The 21,374-nt window shown below is 39.6% G+C and overlaps 1 protein-coding gene across 3 annotated transcripts in view; it reads left to right on the top strand.

Annotated features, from left to right (window-relative positions):
- Window positions 1-21,374, top strand: part of Fam222b (family with sequence similarity 222 member B) — a 76,147-nt gene that overhangs the window by 5,820 nt on the left and 48,953 nt on the right. Inside the window, exon 1 of one of the 3 annotated variants that reach the window (XM_076869536.1) lies at window positions 12,924-12,969. The exons of 1 other annotated variant lie outside the window; for it this stretch is intronic. The gene's annotated coding sequence lies outside the window, so the exon portion shown is untranslated. Of the gene's footprint in view, window positions 1-12,923; window positions 12,970-20,883; window positions 20,997-21,374 lie in introns of those variants that run through there. One more of the 3 variants, XM_076869537.1, reaches the window with a different exon arrangement.

Raw genomic sequence — 21,374 nt, 5'->3', positions numbered from 1 at the left:
ATAGCCTATTATGAGAAGTGATTAAAAGATGGGTGTAGGTATTAAACCTGCATGACAGGCCCTCACAGTTGGACAAGGAAGATAGGACATTCCAATTTCTTAGTGAAGTCTGAAGATGGAAAGAGAGAGGGCATTATTGACGTATACCACCATATCAGGACAAGCTGGAGGAGGAAATGAGCTAAGACTTTGGCAGAGTAACACCATATAACGCAGCAGAGCAGGACAGGAAGCTTGGAAGATTTTCAAAAGAAACATGAGCCTAATACTTAGATTTGAAGTCTTAAAATATTATAGCGACTTAAAAATGTTTCTAATATAATAAATTGAGAAGTGAGAGTAAATGTGAGAAGCAAAGTAGTCAGGGAAAGGGCTGAAACTTTACAGCTGACCAGAGTGGGGATAAGTGTGAAGTCACTTTACTTTTGGTGAGAGGTAAATACTTTCTTACAGAAGTGTTTAATATCTATTTTTGTCTTTTCCCTGCTTCTCAAGATCTTGATTATGTGTCTCTCTGAGCTTTGACTTAGGGTGAAAAAGAATACAGCAGGGCTGGGGATTTAGCTCAGTTGATGGAGTGCTTGCCCTGTATGCACAAGGCTCTGGGTTCAATCCCCAGCACCACCAAAAAAAAAAAAAAAAAAAAAAAAAAAAAAAAAAAAAAAAAAACCTTTACCACTGCACCACCATACCTGGCATAAGTTTTCTTTGTTAAAGATGCATTGAATCTGGATGCCGTGGCACATGCCTGTAATCCCAGCAGCTTGGGAGGCTGGAGCTGGAGGATGGAAAGTTCAAAGCCAACCTCAGCAATTTAGCATGGCCCTAAGCAACTCAGTGAGACCCTGTCTCTAAATAAAATTCAAGAATAGGATTGAGGATGTGGCTCAGTGGTTGAGTGCCCCTGAGTTCAATCCCCGGTACCTCCTACCCCCCCAAAAAGATACCTTGAATTGGATTTGATAGCTTATTTATAAAATAGTGGTTTGGTACAGTACTGGGTCATAAAACTGCCTAATGGGAAAATACAGGTCATTTAAGAAACGATTTAAAAGGCTTACTTGGATAGTGATTTTCTGAGAAATAACCGAAGGATGTGAAATATGAGAAATAACATAAGTATATATTTGTGTATTTTTTTTTCCATCAGTAAGTCATAACTAGGCTTAAATACTTTAAACTTCGCTTTTGGTACGGGATTGAACTAAGGAGTATTTGACCACTGAGCCATATCCCCAGCCCTTTTTTATTTATTTTGGGACAGAGCCTTGCTAAGTTGCTTAGGGTCTCTCTAAATTGATAAGGCTGGCTTTGAATTTGACAGTCCTCTTCCGCCTTCTGAGTTGCTGGAGGTGTGTGCCACTGCACCCAGCATTTAAAAAAATTTTTTGGACTGGATTGGCCTTATTAAAAAATAGTAGGGTCTATTCTTTATTTTTGGCGGGGGATTGATCCCAGAGGAGCTTTACCACTGAGCTATATCTGTAGATGGGTTCTTGCTGAGTTGCCCAATCTCTATCTTTGAATTTGTGATCCTCCTGCCTCATCCTCTTGAGTAGCTGGAATTAAAGGTGTGTGCCACAGTGCCTGGCCTATTTTCTTTCTCTCCCTCCCCCTCCCCTCCCTCCCCCTCTCTCTCTCTCTCTCTCTCTCTTTTTTTTTTGTCGTGCTGGGGATTGAACACAGGGCCTTGTGCATGTGAGGCAAGCACTGTACCAACTGAGCTGTATCCCCAGCCCTTTCTTTTCTTTTCTTTCTTTCTTTCTCCCTCGAGACGGTCTCCCTGAGTTGCTTAGTGCCTCACCATTGCTGAGGCTTGCTTTGAATTTGTGATCCTCCTGTCTCAGCCTCCCAAGCCACTGGGATTAGGGACATGTACCATTATCTCTTTAAAAAAAATTATTTTAGCCATTTGTGGTGGTACAGTGCTTAATCCAAGTTACTTTGGAAAACAAAGCAGGAGGAATGCAAATTCTAGGCCAGTTTCATCAATTTAGCAAGACTGTATTTGAGACAAAGTAGCTGGGTAGTGGCATACATTTTTAATCTCAGTGATTTGTGAGGCTTAGGCAGGAGGATTACAAATTCAAGGCCAGCCTCAGCAGTTTAGCAAAATCCTCTGCAAAGTCTCCCCCAAATTTAAATTCCTTTTAATATTGCTATTTTACTTTGAAAATTAATCAGTTGTGTAGTTGTGTTTTTTTTTTTTTTTTTGTAGTCCTGGACAAATGCTGTACCGCTGAGCTGTAATTGCTGCCTATTCCCCCACCCCTCCCATTTTTTAACTTTGGGCCTTAAACAGTTGTGTTTTTTTTTTTTTTTGCAGTGTTTGGGTCTTCTTGTGTACGCTAGACAAGCCCTCTTTTTTTTTTTTTTTTTTTTTTAAGTATTTTTAGTTGTATATAGACACATTGCCTTTATTTACTTATTTTTATGTGATGCTGAGGATCGAACCCAGTGCCTAACGTATTCTAGGCAAGTGCTCTACCACTGAACCACAACCTCAGTCAAGACCCGTTTGTTTGTTTTGTAGTGCTGGGGATTGAACCCAGGACCGCATGCCCAAGACCTCTTTTTTTGTTTCCTGGAAAATGGGGTTTTGCTCTGTTCAGGTTGGTCTTGAACTTGTTAACTCAAGTAATCCGATCCTGTTGCCTCAGTTGCCCTAGATGGTATTGCAGGTTTGTGTCACCATGCCTGGCTTAGTTTGTGTGTGTGTGTGTGTTTGGTGGTCATGGGGATTGAACCCAGAGGCACTTACAACTTAGCTACATCTCCAGTCCTTTTTATTTTTAATGAATCTTTTTTTTTTTTAATTTTTTTTTTTAATATTTATTTTTTAGTTCTCCGCGGACACACCATCTTTGTTTGTATGTGGTGCTGAGAATCGAACCCTGGCCGCACGCATGCCAGGCGAGCGCGCTACCGCTTGAGCCACATCCCCAGCCCCCTTTTTATTTTTATTCATTTATTCATTTGTTTTTTGGGATACCAGGGACTGAACTCAGGGGCACTCAACCACTGAGCCACATTCCCAGCCCAATTTTGTATTTTTATTAGAGACACAGTCTCACTGAGTTGCTTAGCAGCCTCGCTATTGCTAGGCTGGCTTTTTTTAACTTGTGATCCTCCTGTCTCAGCCTCCCAAGCTGCTGGGATTACAGGTGTGTGCTGGTGTGCGCCACCGTGCCTGGTTTCTTTTTATTATATTTTTAACAATTTGAGACGGTCTTACTAAGTTGCTCAGGCTGGACTTGAAATTTGTAATCCTTCTGTCTCAGCTTTCTAGGAAGGTAGGATTACAGATGTGCGCCACTATGCCCAGCAGTGGTAGTGATGCATTCTTGATTTTTATGACTAAGATTAAAAATACTTTGTCAGTTCTTTTCTATTTTATTTGTTAGTTTGGTTTATTGTTAAGCATGATGCAATTAGCTTTCCTTATTCTACTCTCTTCCTGTCCTAGGACACTGATGTGTCAACTAAAGATATGTCCTTTGCTTCAGTTCATGAAACAATTTTCAGTAGTGAGATTTAAAAAGTTAATTGGGGATTAATATGTGGATCTCATCCAAAGTCTAGCCAAGCTTTGTATTCTCATCAAGCATTGCTTAATAGACTGAAGCTTGGACTCTAAGAATATTATGGCAAGAGGTATTCTTATATATTACTGAAATATGTGTATTTTGGCTTCCAGGTGAGTGTTGATTTTCAGATTTGGGAAAACATTGAGAAAATTGGCTGTGATTTTTTGGGTAGGTGGACTAGGTCCAGCACTGATTAACAACATTTCCCTCCTCATTTGGCACCCACCCTCTTCTTGCTGCTGTTGCTTTCTTCTGAGAGGCAGTTTGAATGCTTTGCCAATGTTTCTGTATCTTGTGTCTGCTCTGCTTTTTCTACAACTGCTCTGCTTTTCCATATAATCTCAAATTTCTGTCTTTTTTTGTGGTTGTGGTTCTGGGGATCAAACTTGGGGGGCTATGCAAGTGCTCTACCACTGAGCTACATCTCCAGTCTCCAGTCTGTTTTTAGACTTCTTTTTTTTTTTTTTTTTGATATCGAACCCAGGCCTTTGAGTGTGCTAGGCAAGTGCTATACCACTGAGCTACATCCCTAGCCTTTTTAAAAAGTTTTACTTTGAGACAGGGTCTTGCTGAGTTGCCCAGACTGGCTTGAATTTATGGTCCTCCTGTCTCAGCCTCCTGAGTAGCTGGGATTAGAAGGGTTTACCACCACAATTAGCTAGTAAGGGCTTTATTTAGATAAAGTAAGATTATTCCCAGACATGTTTGGTGATGCATGCCTGTAATCTGGTCAATATGGGAGGCTGAGGCAGGAATATCGAAAATTCAAAGTCAGCCTCAGCAATTTAGTAAGGCCCTTAGGTAATTTACCAAGACCCTGTCTCAAAATTAAAAGTAAAAATGGGCTGATGATGTGTTTCAGTGACTAAGCTCCCTTGGGTTTAATACCCAGTGCAAAAAAAAAAAAAAAAAAAAAAAAAAAAAAAATCCTATGTCTCACCTAAATATTTGCTTGCTTCTAATAAATTGTTAATTTAGTACATCTCTAACCCTGTAATATTAATCTTCCTTAGCCTTTATCTCAAAAGACTTTATAGTGGAAATTATCTTTACTTATTTTTTACCTACCTGAATGAAGTACTCTGAATTACTGAATGAGTTTACAGAGTTGACATGTATTTATGTTGCCTTTGTTTTTATGCTGTTAATCCTCACTCCCTTTTTTTGGGAGTGGGGACCAGGGATTGAACTCAGGGACACTTGACTGCTGAATCACCTCCCTAGCCCTGTTTTTTTTTTTTTTTAAGATTTTTTTTTTTTTTTTTTTAGTTGTTGATATACCTTTATTTTATTTCTTTACATGTGGTGCTGAGAATCTAACCCAGTGCCTCACACATGCCAGGCAAGTATGCTACTGTAGAACACAATTCCAGCCTCTGTTTTTTTTTTTTTTTTTAATATACTTCTTTTAGTTGTTGATGGACCTTTATTTTTATGTGGTGCTGAGAATCGAACCCAGTGCCTCACACCTGCTAGGCAAGCTCACTTCCACTATTTTGTATTTTATTTAGAGACAGGGTCTCACTGAGTTGCTTAGTGCTTGGCTTTTGCTGAGGCTGGCTTTGAACTCGCCATCCTCCTGCTTCAGCCTCTCAGGCAGCCTGGATTACAGTTGTGCACCACCACGCCCAAATAAAAAATAAAAATGGGCTGATGATGTGGTCCAGTTTGTGAATCTCTCTTTGACCTTATATCACAGTTGCCTTTTTATCTCAATCTTCATCTTTCTGTCTCTGCTCTTTTTTTGGTTTTGGAGATTGAACCCAAGGCCTTATGAGTGCTAGGCTCTATCACCAAGGTAGATATCCAGCTCTACTATCTTTTTTTCACACCTCTTTGTCCTCACTGTGCCTCCAGTTAATGCTGAGTTTCTCACCTTCAGTTCATAAAAGTAGTTTTCCCCTTCCTTCTTCACTTCATCACAGTCTATTTTTTCTCAATTCTTGAAATTTTGTTTTGTCTGTATCACTCCACTGAAATTGCTTTGCACAGTGACCTAATTGTTAAACCAGATAACACTTTCAGTCCTTAATTTAACTCTCTGCTTTTTTATTTTTTTAAATATTTTTTAGTTGTCAATGGACCTTTATTTTATTTATTTATATGTGGTGCTAAGAATTGAACCAGTGCCTCACACATGTTAGGCAAGTGCTCTACCCCAGCCCTCTGCTTCTTTATTTTACTTAATTTTTCTATTTATTTATTTATTGATTGATTTTTGTGATACTGGGGATAGTACTCAGGGTCTACAGTACTACATGCTAGGTGAGCACTCTACTGCTGAGCTACATCTCCAGCTTTTTCTTTTTTTTTGGCAGGGAGGGTACCCAGGATTGAACTCAGGGCCACTTGACCACTGAGCCACATCTCCAGCCCTATTTTGTATCTATTTAGAGACAGGGTCTCACTGAACTGTGATAATGTTCATTTCTCCCCCATCTCCTTACTTCCTATTACTTATTAGTCTCCTTTTTTCCTACCAACTCCCTAAATGTTGCTGTTCCCAGTGATTATGGTTTTAGTCCTTTCCTCCTGTTCCTCCTCCTCCTGTCAGTGTCTCATGAGTGATAGGCAAGCAGTCTACCACTGAGCTATATAACTCCAATCACTTCTTCAATTCTGTACATATAATTCCTCCATTTCTCTGTATTTAGTTTGCATCTTTTCATCCAAAATCCATTCCATAGGCAAAATGGATACAACTCTATTTAGTCTCAGAAGTTATTATTGAAGGGAAAGCGAGGAACAAGAGATGGGTAAGTGAGAAATGAAAGAAGGAGACCAGGCAGAGATACACTGGAGAGTTTGTCAGAGATGACAAATAAAGGCCATCTCTCTCTCTCTCTCTCTTTTTTTTTTTTTAAGCTTGCCCTAAAGGCAATTATTTATTTTTTAGTTTTTGGCGGACACAACATCTTTGTTTGTATGTGGTGCTGAGGATTGAACCCGGGCCGCACGCATGCCAGGCAAGCGCGCTACTGCTTGAGCCACATCCCCAGCCCCAAGGCCATCTCTCTATAGGAGAGAGAGGAACAGGCTTGAGTTCTGGAACTTTTATGGGGGATTCTCAGGAATCAGAGCCAGGCGGGTCCTAATGCAGGTGGTTAAGGGTTGTGTTGGTATGAGGAAATGGTAAACCTTTGAACTTGCCATCCTCCTACCTTGGCCTCCTGGGTCACTTGGATTATGGGCATGAATCACTATCCCTAGCTTGTGATCATTGTGGTTTGATTGTGGTAGGTAAGAGGGAGAATGCAAGGTGAATAAGGCAGAGAACAATTGAAAATAACATTTGAAAGCTAGGGTAATGTGTTTCCCCTGGGGAAGGGGAATGATGTGAACTCATTTGTGATTATAAAGAATATCATGGTTGCTGCATGGATATGAATTGCAGAGGGGTATCAAGACTAGAGGCAAAGAAACCAGTTAGAAGACTCTTGGAGTAATTCAGATGAGCATTGATTTAATGGCAACTTGGACAAGGATGATAAGGAGAGTTGTCTTTTGGAAATGAAGTTTATAGGGCGTACTCTGGCATTTTCATACCTGGGGGGATAAGGCAAAGAGAAATCATGGATAACATCTAAATTATTGGCTGAAGCAAATAGGTAAATAAATGAACTTGTTCTTTATTGAGATAAGACTGTTGAAAAACATGTGTGTCAAGAGTTCTGTTTTAGTCATGCCAAGGATGTTTGAAATAGAGATATAAAATAGACAGTTGGATAGAAAAGCCTGGTATTTCCTAGGAGATTCTGGGCTGGAATTATATACTTGGAAGTCATTAACATGGAGATGAAATTTGAATCTTGGAATTCATTCTGGAGGTAACCTGGGTATTGTTTGTAGATATAGTATAGAGATTTCAATGAGAAAGGAGCAGCCAGTGAGGTAAGTGGAAAATTAGGAAAGTGTTGTTATACAAACTTAGTAAAGAAGTGTTTTAGGAAGGAGTGGTCAACTGTTGAGAGGTCAGGTAAGAATAGAAAAGTACACATAGGAGATTGACAACCTACAAATTAATGGTGATGTCTGTATTTAGTTGATTTAGATGAAGAAGAATTTAATCATTTTAAAATTTTTGTTGGATGACAACGAGGTTTTGTAAGCCAGTTTCTTTGTTTTTGAGGGGTGCTGGGGATCAAACTCAGGGCCTAGCATGTGCTAGGTAAATACCCTATCCCAGAGCTGTATCCTCACCCAGCCCCCTCCCTTTTTTTTTTTTTTTTTTTGAGACAAGGTCTGCATGTTGTCCAGGTGGGCTTGGAACTCCTGGGTTAAAGTGATTCTCTTGCCTTAACCTCTCCAACAGGTAGGATTACAAAGGATGTGCCACTCTGCCTGGCTCAGCTGAAAGGCAATTTCTTTGAAAAATTTCAGTTGTTACTAAATCTTTACTTATTGGTATTCTAATTGTATATGATGCTTTGTTGAATTATTATAATATCTTGATTTTTATTTCTCTTTCCACATTTTTATTGGTGCATTATAGTAAATTATACATAATGGTGGGCTTTGTTGTTACATATTCTTTTTTATTTGGTACTGGGGCTTGAACTCAGGGGCAGTCCACCACTGAGCCACATCTCCAGCCCTATTTTGTATTTTATTTAGAGATAGGGTCTTACTGAGTTGATTAGTGCCTCACTTTTGCTGAGGCTGGCTTTGAACTTGTCAGCCTCCTTCCTCAGCCTCCATAGTGGATGGTATTACAGGCATGAGAAAGCGCCCTGTTACAATATTTTCTGTGCGCATAATTTAACAATATAATTTGGCTAACTTTGAATTATGTTAATCTCTTAATATTTTTGTGACATTATTTTAGGGGGATTTCTGTTCTTCAAAACACTGTTTAGCATTGTTATAAGCAATATAGATAACTGGTGAGTGAATGAGACTGTTTTCAAGGGATGGGTCCTTGATCTTGGAAAAGCATACTGGCTTGACCTTGGCCTTAGTATGCATTAGTTTTCCCATCTGTCAAATGAGGCTAACAGAACCAGTTTAGCTCAGGTGGGTGGTTGTGAGGCATGACTACTAATGAAAATAATTGTAAAACACTTTTGCAAGTTCAAGTGTGATATAAACGTTAAATAATAGTTCTTTATTGGGATGTTGTGAAAATTAGCAATGTGATGTCTGTTAGAGGCCTTAAGTTCCTTTTGAGAAAGGTGATACATTTTTATAAATACTATTTGAGGAAAAAAATAGCTCAGATTTAGGGAGAAGATATTGCTTCCCTAATTTTTGAAATGTAACAATTATGAAACAACTTCTTATTAAAGATATTTCTCAACTTCTTATTAAAGATATTTCTCAGTGCAGTGGTGCACACCTGTAATTCCACCTACTTGGGAGACCGAGGCAAGAAGATTGCCAAGTTCAAGGCTAGCCTTAGTTTTTTTTTTTTTTAAATATATTTTTTTTAGTTGTAGTTGTACACAATGCCTTTATTTTATTCATTTTTATGTGGTGCTGAGGATCGAACCCAGTGCCTCGAGTGTGCTAGATGAGCACTCTACCACTGAGCCATAACCCCAATCCCAAGGCTAGCCTTAGTTTAGCAAGGCTCTAAGCAATTTAGTGGGACCCTGTCTCTTAATAAAAAGTGAAAGGGTAATGTAGCTCAGTGGTTAAGTGCCTGTAGGCTCAATCCCCAGGTTCCCCCCCAAAAAAAAAATTTCCCTAAAGATTTATTATAATACCACTTTAAAGGGTTCCTAATATAAGAATTTTATGCTGGGCATGGTGGCACATGCCTGTAATCCCAGCAGCCAGGGAGATTAAGGCAAGGAGGATTGCAAGTTCAAAATCAGTCTTTGCAATGAGGCCATACGCACCTCAGCAAGATCTTGTCTCAAAATATAAAAATAAAAAGGCCTGGGGATGTGGCTCAGTAGTTAAACACTCCTGGGTTCAATCCCCGGTACCAACAAAAACCAAACCAAAACAAACTTAATTATCTTGGCTATTTGGTGCTATCAGGGTTTGGTGGGGTTTGATTGCCACCCTATGGTAGTTACAATGCTGAACATTTAAAGTACTGGTGGGGTGATTTTTTTGTCTATAATGTAAATCATTACAGTCAATCAATAGGACCACTCATAAGAAAATATTGAGAAAGCATTTTAATTTATTGTAGGTGATGCCATGCAGACATTTTTAAAAAAAATATTTATTATTTTTTAGTTATAATTGGACACAGTATCTTTGTTTTATTTTTATGTGGTGCTGAGGATTGAACCCAGGGCCTCACATGTGCTAGGCGAGCGCTCTACCACTGAGTCACAATCCCAGCCCCTTGATACAGACATTTTTATGTAGGGTTAGATGGTGATTTGAATTAGAACTTGAAGAACGACAAGGTGCCATTTCAGGTAAAACTAGCACTCTTTGTTCCATTCCTGAGTCTAAATATAGAATCAGTGGCATCATTACCTGTAATGTACTTGGAAAATGCTTGAAATTTGAATCTGTTGAACTAAATTTTTCTCAGCCTCTAAAGTGGTATTTAACAATAGATGAGCTTGGTGTGGTGGCACACTCCTGTAATCCCCCAAACTAGGGAGGCTGAAGCAGGAGGATCGCAAATTGGAGGCCAGCATCAGCAACTTAGTGAGGCCTTAAGTTACTTAGCAAAGTCCTGTCACAAAATAAAAAATAAAAATGGCTGGGGATATGGGCTGGGGATGTGGCTCAAGCGGTAGCGTCCTCACCTGGCATGCGTGCAGCCTGGGTTCGATCCTCAGCACCACATACAAATAAAGATGTTGTGTCCGATGAAAATGGAGAAATAAATATTAAAATTATCTCTCCCTCTCTCTTAAAAAGAAAACATAGAAATAAATTTAAAAAAAAAATGGCTGGGGATATGGCTCAGTGGTAAAGCATCCCTAAGTTCAGTCCCTGGTACCAAAACAAACCAAAAACAGCAGAGGAAAAAATCAGGATATTGCTTAAAACTGGTAAGGGAAAACTGAAATGGTTAAGCAATAGAATGCTTAGAACTTTATCCTATTGACAGCTCATTGGGTATCTTGGGTATCCCCTTTGGTATAAGGACCTATGTATTGCTAATTTTAGAACAAAGTGATTTGAAGATACTAGTTTATAATAGGTTGGAATTAAATCTTTCTGGAATTTAAGTTCTCCTATAATCCATTACATCTTTGCATCTAGGACAAGTAAAAGGTTGTTTTTTTTTTTTTTGCCTCTTTAATGGGAAGACTGTGCATACTTTTGTACCAAGCATTATTTGCATTTATTTCACAATTGGTGACTTAGAAAAGAGATCCTTGAATGGCCTACTTGCACAGAAAAGGCAGTTGAGTAAACTTATTTTCTTGGATATATTTTATTTTTATGATTGTATTAAGAATTTTTTAAAAATATTTATTTTTTAGTTGTAGTTGGACACAATACCTTGATTTTATTTATTTTTATGTGGTGCTGAGGATTGAACCCAGGGCCTTGCACGTGCTAGGTTAGCGCTCTACTGCTGAGCCGCAACCCCAGCCCACTATTAAGACTTTTTTGTTATTTGTTTTCATCATTTGCTTTGTTCATTGTAGACTGAGGATTGTCTTCCAATACACTATGTTCATGGGTAAAGGTTTATTTTATGTTCTTATTTTAGTTCCTTTTTTGAAGGGAGTGTATTGAACCTGGGGCACTTTACCACTGTGCTACATCCCCAGCCCTTTTTAAAAATTCTTTAATTTGAGACAGGGTCCTGCTAAATTGCCCAGGCTGGCCTTCAACTTGTGATCCTCCTGTCTCTGACTCCTGTGTTACTGGGATTACAGATTTGCCTCACCCTGCCTGGCTTTATTTTAATTCCTTTGGATTGGATTTGCAGTTTATCTGTATCCATATGTTTAATGGCTTCCTTCTCAGATTAGGCATTTCACAAAACTGCCTTTTTTTTTTTTTTTTTTTTTTTGCTGCAGTGCTGGGGATTGAACCAAGGGCCTCATACACAGTAGGACAGAGCTCTGCCATGAACTTCATCCCTATTCTAAGATTTTTTATATTTTTAGATGGTGTTTTTCTGTGTGGTCTAAGTTGTATTTGAACCCTGGGCTCACACAGTCCTTCTGACTCAACCTCTTGAGTATCTGGGACTATGGGTGTGTTCTACTGCGCTTGATATGCTAAATATTTTTAGGAATGTATTACTTACACGAGATATTCTTTTTTTAAATTTTTTTCATTTAGACTAGTCAGAGTTTCCTCTCCAAGTTTTTGGTAATACCACTAAGCCAAAATGTCTTTAGGATTATTTGAAGAAAGAACTATTTTTCTGAGGGTTGGGGCTGCTACAGTTCTAGGGATTGAACCCCAGGGCCTAAAATGTGCTAGGCAAGTGCTCTACTATTTTTGTTACTGGGGATTCAACCCAGGGGCATTTAATCACTGACTCAGGTTTTTTTTTTTCCTTTTTTTTTTTTTTTATTGGTTGTTCAAAACATTACAAAGCTTTTGACATATCATATTTCATACATTAGATTCAAGTGGGTTATGAACTCCCATTTTTACCCCAAATACAGATTGCAGAATCACATCGGTTACACATACACATTTTTACATAAAATTTTTATTTTATTTTGAGACATAGTCTCACTAAGTTGCTTAGGGCCTTGTTAAGTTGCTGAGGCTGGCTTTGAATTTGCAATCCTCCTGCCTCTGCCTCCCCAGTCATGGGGATTACAAGGGTGTGCCACCCCTCTTGGCTCCTCCCCAGTACTTTTGTTTACTTTGATACAGTGCCTTGCTAAGTTGCTGAGAGTCTTAAAAAGTTGCTGAGGCTGGCCTTGAATTTGTGATCCTCCTGCCTGAGCCTCCTGAGTCACTGAGATGAGGGCATGTTCCACCATGCCTGGCAAGTGCTCTACTCTTGAGCTTTATCTCCAGCCCTTTTTTATTTTTAGGGGGACAGGGTACAAGGTCCTTAGCATTTGGATGACCATCTTCAGTGACAGATGCCATTTATTATGTATAATATAATGCACAAAAAAATCATATATCGCTGCCATTTTAAGGAAAAATATTTCACTTTCCCACCCAAGGGCCTTTCTGAGAAAGGCTCACCACTCCCTCATACCAACACAACATTAGGACCCGCCTTGCTCTGATTTCTGAGTGTCCCCCATAAAAGTCCCAGAATTCAAGACTGTTTTGAATTTTATATAGAGAGATGGCCTTTATTTGTCAGCTCTGACAAACAAAACTCTTCTGTGCATCTCTGCCTGGTCTCTGTCTTTTATTTCTTTTTTACCTGTCTCTCATTCCTCACTTTCCCTTCACAGGGACTCTTGCTAAATTACCCAGGTTGTCCTCAAATTTGTGATGCTTGTTGCTCAACCTCCTGAATATGGATAAAGTAAGTTTCCACCACTATCTTAACAATGCAGAATATAGTATATGTATTTAGACTGCGTGTTTCTTATGTGACTTATTTGTTCATGATGTTTGAATATTTTCACCTTTGGCTTTTTGTTTATTTTACTAACTTATAAAAGTTCTTTGTATATTGTAATCATCAACTGTTTTTGTTTGTTTGTTTGTTTTGGTACTGGGGATTAAACTCAGGGGCACTCGACCACTGAGCCACATCCTGAGCCCTATTTTGTATTTTATTTAGAGGCAGGGTCTCACTGAGTTGCTTTGCTTAGTGCCTCACTTTTGCTGAGACTGGCTTTGAACTCGACATCCTCCTGCCTCAGCCTCCCCAGCCGCTGGGATTACAGGTTTTTGTGTGCTACAGTGCTGGAATCAACTGTTTTTAATAAGCATTGCACGTACTCTTCAAAGCTATGAATAAGAAGTGAAAAGCCAGGCTGTTGAATCAGATGATAATCCAAGATGTTGTTTGGTTAAATTAATTGCTTGCTTTGGTTATTTAAACAATGGTAAGCTTCTTTTGTCTCTCTCCTTTCAGAGATATATAGAAAAGGCTCCTTCTGTTTGAAGTAAAGTGTTGACTCTCTGTTGGCTATAATTTGATTTTTCTGGCTGGCATAGCCTTCTTTTTGTTTTCTGTCTTCTGACAGATTATAGGATTGTGGGGAAACAGCGTCCAGGGCTTTTTCAGGAACTGTGCCATTTTATCTACAGGAGAAGCCATTGGCTTTGGCACTAGAAGAAAATTGGCTCTGCATTTAAAGATGCCAAATCATGCTTGATTCACAAGTTTGCTGTCTCATTTTCTCCGTGTGTGTGAAACTTTTTCAGGGTGTTGTTTTTTTGCTTTTTCTACCATGTGCTACCCCATCAATATGATAAATTAACTATTTTCCCTTCTCTTCAACTCCCCATACCAGCACACAACCTAAACATCCTAAACCATAACAAAAGATGAAGTACTCATTTTGAGGATGAGGAAAAAATTCACCACACAGGCATTTCCTTTAGTGTCCTTAGTGTGACTTTGAGCTTTAATTCTGGTTTGTCTGTGAAAGTCTTTCTTATGGAGTCTTGAATTATTTAGGTGTAGAAATGATTTGCTAATCAACATGTCTTTTCACAGAGATTTTTCAAAGGCATCACTGAAAGCTGATTGTCAGAATACTCTATTTTCTAACCCAGGAAGCAGTTTGTCTTAAGATAGCACATTTAGGAAACTTATACTTACTCATTTATCCTTAACACACTTTTCAGTAGGGTATAGAGTAATTTATCCTGATTTCAAATGAGAGTTTTAAATTGTCACATAACAGTCCTAACTTCAATTGTATCTGCTGCATACCTTTTAAAATGTGTATAATTGGGCATGGGGCACATGCTATAATTCTAGGTAACTCAGGAGACTAAGGCAGTTGGATTGAAAGTTTGAGGACAGACTTGGCAATTTAGCAAGACACTGTCTCCAAATAGCAAAATAAAAAGGGATGGGAACCTAGGTTAGTGGTAGAGCCTGCTTGGGTTCAATCCTCAGCGTACCCCCCCAAAACAAACAGAATCCAAATATATAATTGATTTTGAAACCTAGCCATCTAGTTATTATAGCACATCCTTGCTAGATAATGCCTCTATATTTTACACTTGGAAGTCACCACCTAGGTATACATTATTTCCTTTTAGAGTAAGATGAGGAATGTGTGAGGTACTGGGTTTGATTCTCAGAACCACATTAAAAATAAATAAAATAAAGGTATTGTGTCCATCTACAACAACAAAAAATGAGGAAGATTTTTAGTAGAATAAGCCAGTTTTTTTTATTTAAATATTCTTTTTTTTTAAGAGAAAGAGAGAGAATTTTCATATTTATTTTTCAGTTTTTGGCGGACACAGCATCTTTGTTTTGTTTGTGGTGCTGAGGATCAAACCCAGGACGCATGCATGCCAGGCGAGCGCACTACCGCTTGAGCCACATCCCCAGCCCGAATAAGCCAGTTTGGATAGGCTTATTTGAGTTATGATATGGACACATATTTTCCCCCCTCTGCTAGAAATATTTCTTATTCCATCCTGCTTCAAAGCCGTATTCTCCCAAAGGCTAGAGTTTGGCCCTCTTTTTGTGCATTTTCTGTTATAGTTTGCCTTTATTATTATTTTATTTTAAAGTTTTTAGATGGGGTATTTCTATGTTGCTTGGGTTTGTCTTGAACTCTTGGGTCCAAGTGATTCTATTACTTCAGCTTCTCAAGTTGTTAAGACTATAGGCTGTACCTTGCTGCTATTATTATTATTTATAATACAGGGATTGAACTCAAAGACTCAATGTATCCTATCCTTTTTTATCATAGAGGCAAGTACTCTACCACTGAGCTACATCTTCCTGTTTTTTTTTTTTTTCAGTTGTAGACAGACACATACCTTTATTTATTTATTTTTTAAATTTATTTTAATATTTATTGTTTTTTTAGTTCTCGGCGGACACAACATCTTTGTTTGTATGTGGTGCTGAGGATCGAACCCGGGCTGCAGGCATGCCAAGGCAAGCGCGCTACCGCTTGAGCCACATCCCCAGCCCACACATACCTTTATTTTTATGTGGCGCTGAGGATCAGTCCCAGTGCCTCACAGGTGCTAGGCAAGTACCTTACCACCAAGCTACAACCCCAACCCTTTTTATTTGTTATTTTTGGATAGGGTTTTGCTAAGTTGCCCAGGCTGACCTTGATCTTGTGATTCCCCTGTTCTGGGTAGCAAGGATCACAAGCACTACCACTCTATCTTAATATTAAATTTTTTTTGGAGGTGCTGGGGATTGAATCCAGGGTTTTGTGCATGTAAAGCAAGCACTCTATCAGCTGAGCTATAGCCCCAGCCCCCGTATCATTAAAAAACATATTTTTTTAGTTGTTGATAGATCTTTATTTTATTTATTTATACATGGTTCTGAGAATAGAACCCAGTGCCTCACACATGCCAGGCAAGTGCGCTACCGCTGAGCCACAGTCCCAGCCCCCATATCATTAAAAAAAAAATGTTTTTGAAGTTATGTATGGGCAGAATGCCTTTATTTTATTTGTTTATTTTTATGTGGTTCTGAGGATCGAATCCAGTGCCTCATGCATGCTAGGCAAGCGCTCTACCACTGAGCCACAACCCCAGCCCCAAAATTAATTCTTTTTAAAAAATATCTTTATTTAATTTATTTATTTTTGTGCATTGCTGAGGATTGAACCCAGTGCCTTACACAGGTGCTAGGCAAGCACTCTACCACTGAGCTACAACCCCAGCCCCTAAGTGAAAATTCTTAAAATACAGTGAATTGGCTTTACGTTTCCCTCTAGTGCCTGAAAAAGAAAGTGCAGCCAATTAAAAAACTCATCAGCAAAAAAACTATGAAAGAATACCTTGCTAAACAGAATAGTTTGAGGCATTGATCAGATCTGCTGTTCGCTCTCTTTTATTTTTGATGGTATTGGGGATTGAACCCAGGGGTGCTTTAACACGAAAATACATACCCAGCCCCTTTTAAAATTTCTTGAGACAGGGTCTTACCCAGGTTGGCCTCAAATTTATAATTCTCTTGCCTCTGTCTCCCAAATTGCTGGATTATAGTGTGTGCCACCAAGACTGGTTAACTCTCTCTAAGTGAATTTTTTTTTTTTTGAATCATCAGTTTCTTTGTTCTGTGTCATGAGTGTTTGAAATCCATGTCATATAGCAAGTCTTTAGGGGAAACTGCTTTTTTTTTTCTTTTTTTTTTTTTTTTTTTGGTGGTACTAGAAATCGAACACAGGGACAGCACCACTGAGCCATATCCTCTTTTTAGTTTCTAAGACAAAATCTCACTAAAATTGTCCAGGCTGGCCTATAACTATTTTTTTTTTTTTTTTTTTTTTTTAGTTGTAGACGGCCACAACACCTTTATCTATCTACCTTATCTGTTTATTTATTTATAAATATTTTTAGTTGCAGATAGACACAGCACATTTATTTATTTATCTATCTATCTGTTTATTTTATGTGGTGCTGTGGTTCTATCCCAGTGCCTCACACATGCTAGGCAAATGCTCTACCACTGAGCTACAGCTACAGCCCCATTATTTATTTATTCATTTTAATGTAGTGCTGAGGATTGAACCCAGTGCCTTACACATGCTAGGCAAGTGATCTGCAATGGGGCTCCAATCCCAGCCCCTGGCCTAGAACTTTTAATTCTTCTTTGTCAGCATCCTGAGCTAATGGGATTAGCATGTGCTAGCACACCTGACTAAATGCCATTTTAAGTTTTCTCAGCAGTTGGGCACAGTGGCACATGCCTGTAGTCCTAGTGATTAGGAGACTGAGGCAGGAGAATCGAAAGTTCTAGGCCAGCTTGGGCAATTTCATGAGATCCTGTCTCAAAATAAATTTAATAAAGGACTGGGGGTATACCTCAGGGGCAGAGAACTTGCCAAGCATACATGTGGCCTGGGTTCAATTTCCTAGCACTACACAAAAAAAGAAAAAGAAAAAGAAAAAGAAAAAAGTGTTCAGCTTCTTGTTCAGGTTAGATCATTTTAATTTTTTGTTTGTTATTCAGTTATTTGAACACTGTATATATATTTTGATTAGAATAAACTTAAGTATCAAAGTAGATTTTTTTGGTTTTTGTTTTTTGCCTTATAATAAACGTCATTTGGGAAATTTGCAAAATAACGTGCTCAAGAAATAACAAGTTTCAAACTGATCAGACTAGATCAATGTTATCTAAACTAGCTTTCAGTCCAAACTCTTGATTTTTCTATCTTTGAGAGATTTTTATATTTTAATATCGTTAATATTGATTATGAAAAATGAGGTTCAATATACTTTAAGAATAATTAGCCAGGCCAGGTGGCACTCGCCTGTAATCCCAGTGGTTTGGGAGTCTGAAGCAGGAGGATTAAAAGTTCAAAGCCAGCCCTAGCAATTTATCGAGGCCCTAATTAGCTTAGTGAGACCCTGTCTCAAAAGAGAGAGAGAGAGAGAGAATTTTTTAATATTTATTTTTTAGTTCTCGGCAGACACAACATCTTTGTTTGTATGTGGTGCTGAGGATCGAACCCGGGCCGCACGCATGCCAGGCGAGCGTGCTAACACTTGAGCCACATCCCCAGCCCCAATACATCTATTTTTTAAAAAATATCTTTTAGTTGTTGATGGACCTTTATTTTATTTATTCATTTATTCATTTATTTATTTATCTATCTATCTATCTATCTATCTATCTATTTATTTATTTATAAAGAGAGAGAATTTTAAAATATCTATTTATTTATTTTAGTTTTCGGTGGGCACAACATCTTTATTTATTTATTTTTTTGTGGTGCTGAGGATCAAACCCAGCGTCCCGCGCATGCCAGACAAGCGCGCTACCGCTTGAGCCACATCCCCAGCCCTATTTTATTTATTTGTATGTGGTGTTGAGAATCGAAACCAGTGCCTCACACATGCTAGGCAAGCACACTACCACTGAGCCACAACCCCAGCCCCCCTTTATACTCTGTTTTGCCAGAATCTTTTAACTTAGGTTAGAAAAATTAGAGCTGGCTTTAAAACTGGCTACCATTCACTCCTTTTCTGTCTTCCAAGAAAACTGAGGTTATTGTGTATGAAATATGTAACAACACCCAAGCCCCTTCCACATAAGAAGTGGCTACTAAAATTTAAAGTTCTGTTTTTATTATTTTTATGTGCACCTGCTAAGCTTTACCAAAGAACCACATACTTAAAAATCCTTGATTTGTTTTAAATTATTGAAGTACTTGAGGAGGGCATGTGAAGGGTATATAGATATTTAACACCTTACAACTGCAAGAAGACTGGGCAAAAATGACAACGTAGCCAAGTGCGGTTGCACAGACCTTTAATCCCAGCGGCTCTAAAGGCTGAAGCAGGAGCATTGTAAGTTCAAAGCCAGACTTAGCAAAAGTAAGGCGCCAAGCAATTCAGTGAGACCCTGTCTCTAAATGAGATAAAAAATAGGGCTGGGAATGTGGCTTAGTGGTTGAGTGCCCCTGAATTCAATCCCTGGTACCCCCCCAAAAAATTGTTTTATTAAGGTATGATTAATAACATTTTATTAATGTAGATTAATATTCATCCACTTTAAGTGTATATTTGTTTAATTTTGATAACTTTAGGGTCATATAATGGTGCAAAATAGTCCTACCACCCCAGAAAGTACCCTCCACATCCCCAACTCTAGACAATCAGGGATCTGCTTTCTGTTCACTGGTGAAAAACACTTTCTCATTCTGTGGAGGTATGGGTCTGGAAAAATAAATTTTTCTTCTCTTTCTTTCTTTTTTTTTTTTTTAAAGAGAGAGAGAACTTTTTAATATTTATTGTTTAGTTTTCGGCAGACACAACATCTTTGTTTTTATGTGGTGCTGAGGATTGAACCGGGGCGCTCGCATGCCAGGCGAGCCCGATACCTCTTGAGCCACATCCCCAGCCCGGGTCTGGAAAAACAATTGAAATAAGATGTTTCCCTAGATTTGGGAAAATGGTTTTGTTCTTGTTTGAGGATAGTTTTAAAATTTTGAGACAGGGTCTCTAAGTTGTCCAGGCTGGCCTGCAACTTGTGATCCTCTGTCATAGCCTCCTTTTTTTTTTTTTTTATGAGTCCTATGTACTCCACTACTGCATCTAAGAAAATCTTCTACAGTCTTTATACATTCCATCTCAGCAGTGTTATGCCCATAAGCCTGGCATTAGTAATAAAACATTTTGTTGCAAATTCATTTATGTGGTAGTCTGGCAGTTGCTGCTGTGAGTTTTTACTAATACTAGGATGGAATATGGTTATGGTTCTGATTGTATGAAACCTGCTCAGGGAGTGGTTATCTTTGGTTTAATTGAAGGTAGACTTCTTGTATGTGACACAGGTTGGAGCCAGTTGTATGTATGTTTTGATATATTTGCATTTTTGTTTTAAACAGATTATTTGATGTGTTCCTCTCCAACTTGCAGATACAGACTTTTCCCAATTGCGCTCTTTATTCCTTCACTTCTTCTCTTTGGAAGCAGGACTTTCTGACAGGGAAAGTCTTTTTTTTTTTTTTTTTGGTGTAGTGGGGTGTACTGGGGATTGGATTCACGGGCACTCGACCGCTGAGCCACATCCTCAGCCCCATTTTATATTTTATCTAGAGACAGGGTATCACTGAATTGCTTGGCACCTCGCCTTTGCTGAGGCTGGCTTTGAATTGTGATCTTCCGGCCTCAGCCTCCTGAGCTTCTGGGATTACAGGCGTGCGTTTTAATATGTAAACCTAAATCTATCCCCTGTTTTGAGGACTAGCAGTTGATGAACCTGGAGGGCAGTGAGAGAGGCCTGGAGAACGCTATTTTTACTATCGATGTTTCTTGATGGCAGTTGCTTGGAAGTCTGAGGCGCTCTTAAGAGTGCCTCGGTAATGGTGGGGGATCACTCCTAGTACTTTGGCTAGCAGGGCGTGGGGGAGCAGAAGGGGAAGACATCACCTGGCCCAGCTGCGAAATGCTTGGCTCCCAGCTTTGGGGTGGGGGCCACTAGAGAGAGGGGCAGCGCTAACAAAGAGGAGCTGAGCAGGGACCGGGCAGGGGGTAGCTGGCCTATCCCGGGCGACTGACCTCCCAGTGGGCCTCCCCAGTTGGCTGCACGGCAAGTCGCTCTGTTGGTTTCCTGGCTCACCATTGGCTATGGGACTGGAGGGGGCTCGCTGAGAGCTGGAATGGAGCTGAGGGGGCGGGGTTGGCTTCCGGCGGCGGAGGGGAGCAAGCAGCAGCCGGCTGGGGGAGGGGGTGTCGGCGCACCGCCGAGTGCTGCGCTCTTTGAGCCTGGCACCCGGAGTAGCCGTCTCCCCCTCCCCCTGCTTCCCTCTGGAAGCCCCTTCACCTTATCTGGGTGGGGGCGAACAGGGCTGAGCTGTCCCAGACAGGCGGGGCGGAACCTGGAGTCCTTCTGAGTGCTGCGGAACGAACCTCACCTCCTTTCCTGGGTGCAAGGTGTGTGTGTGCGTGTACGTGTGCGTGTGTGCGTGTGCGTGTGTGTGTTTCTGTGTGCACGCGCGTGCGCGCGCTTTTTTTTTTTTTTTTTAACGTGACCCGGAGTTCGGCTGACCTAACCTTGTAAGAAAAGGGTAAATGGAGTGGGAAGTAACATCTCCACATCCCATCAGTATATTTTGGTTTTCCAATTATAATTATACCCTTCATTCTTGTTTCCTTTCCTTCATCCCCTGTAGCTGGGTAAAGAAATTCAGGACTCATCTTTTGACTGATGTGTCGATATCGGTCGCATAGTAAAATGCACAAAAAAGGGGGAGCTTTTTTTGTGTGTGTGTGTGTGTGTGTGTGTGTGAGAGAGAGAGAGAGAGAGAGAGA

This window comes from Callospermophilus lateralis, chromosome 11 (assembly GCF_048772815.1).
Source record: "Callospermophilus lateralis isolate mCalLat2 chromosome 11, mCalLat2.hap1, whole genome shotgun sequence".
NCBI classification, from domain to species: Eukaryota; Metazoa; Chordata; class Mammalia; order Rodentia; family Sciuridae; genus Callospermophilus; species Callospermophilus lateralis.
Note: the sequence above shows the minus strand (reverse complement) of the source record. Positions and strands in the feature narration are given on the sequence as shown.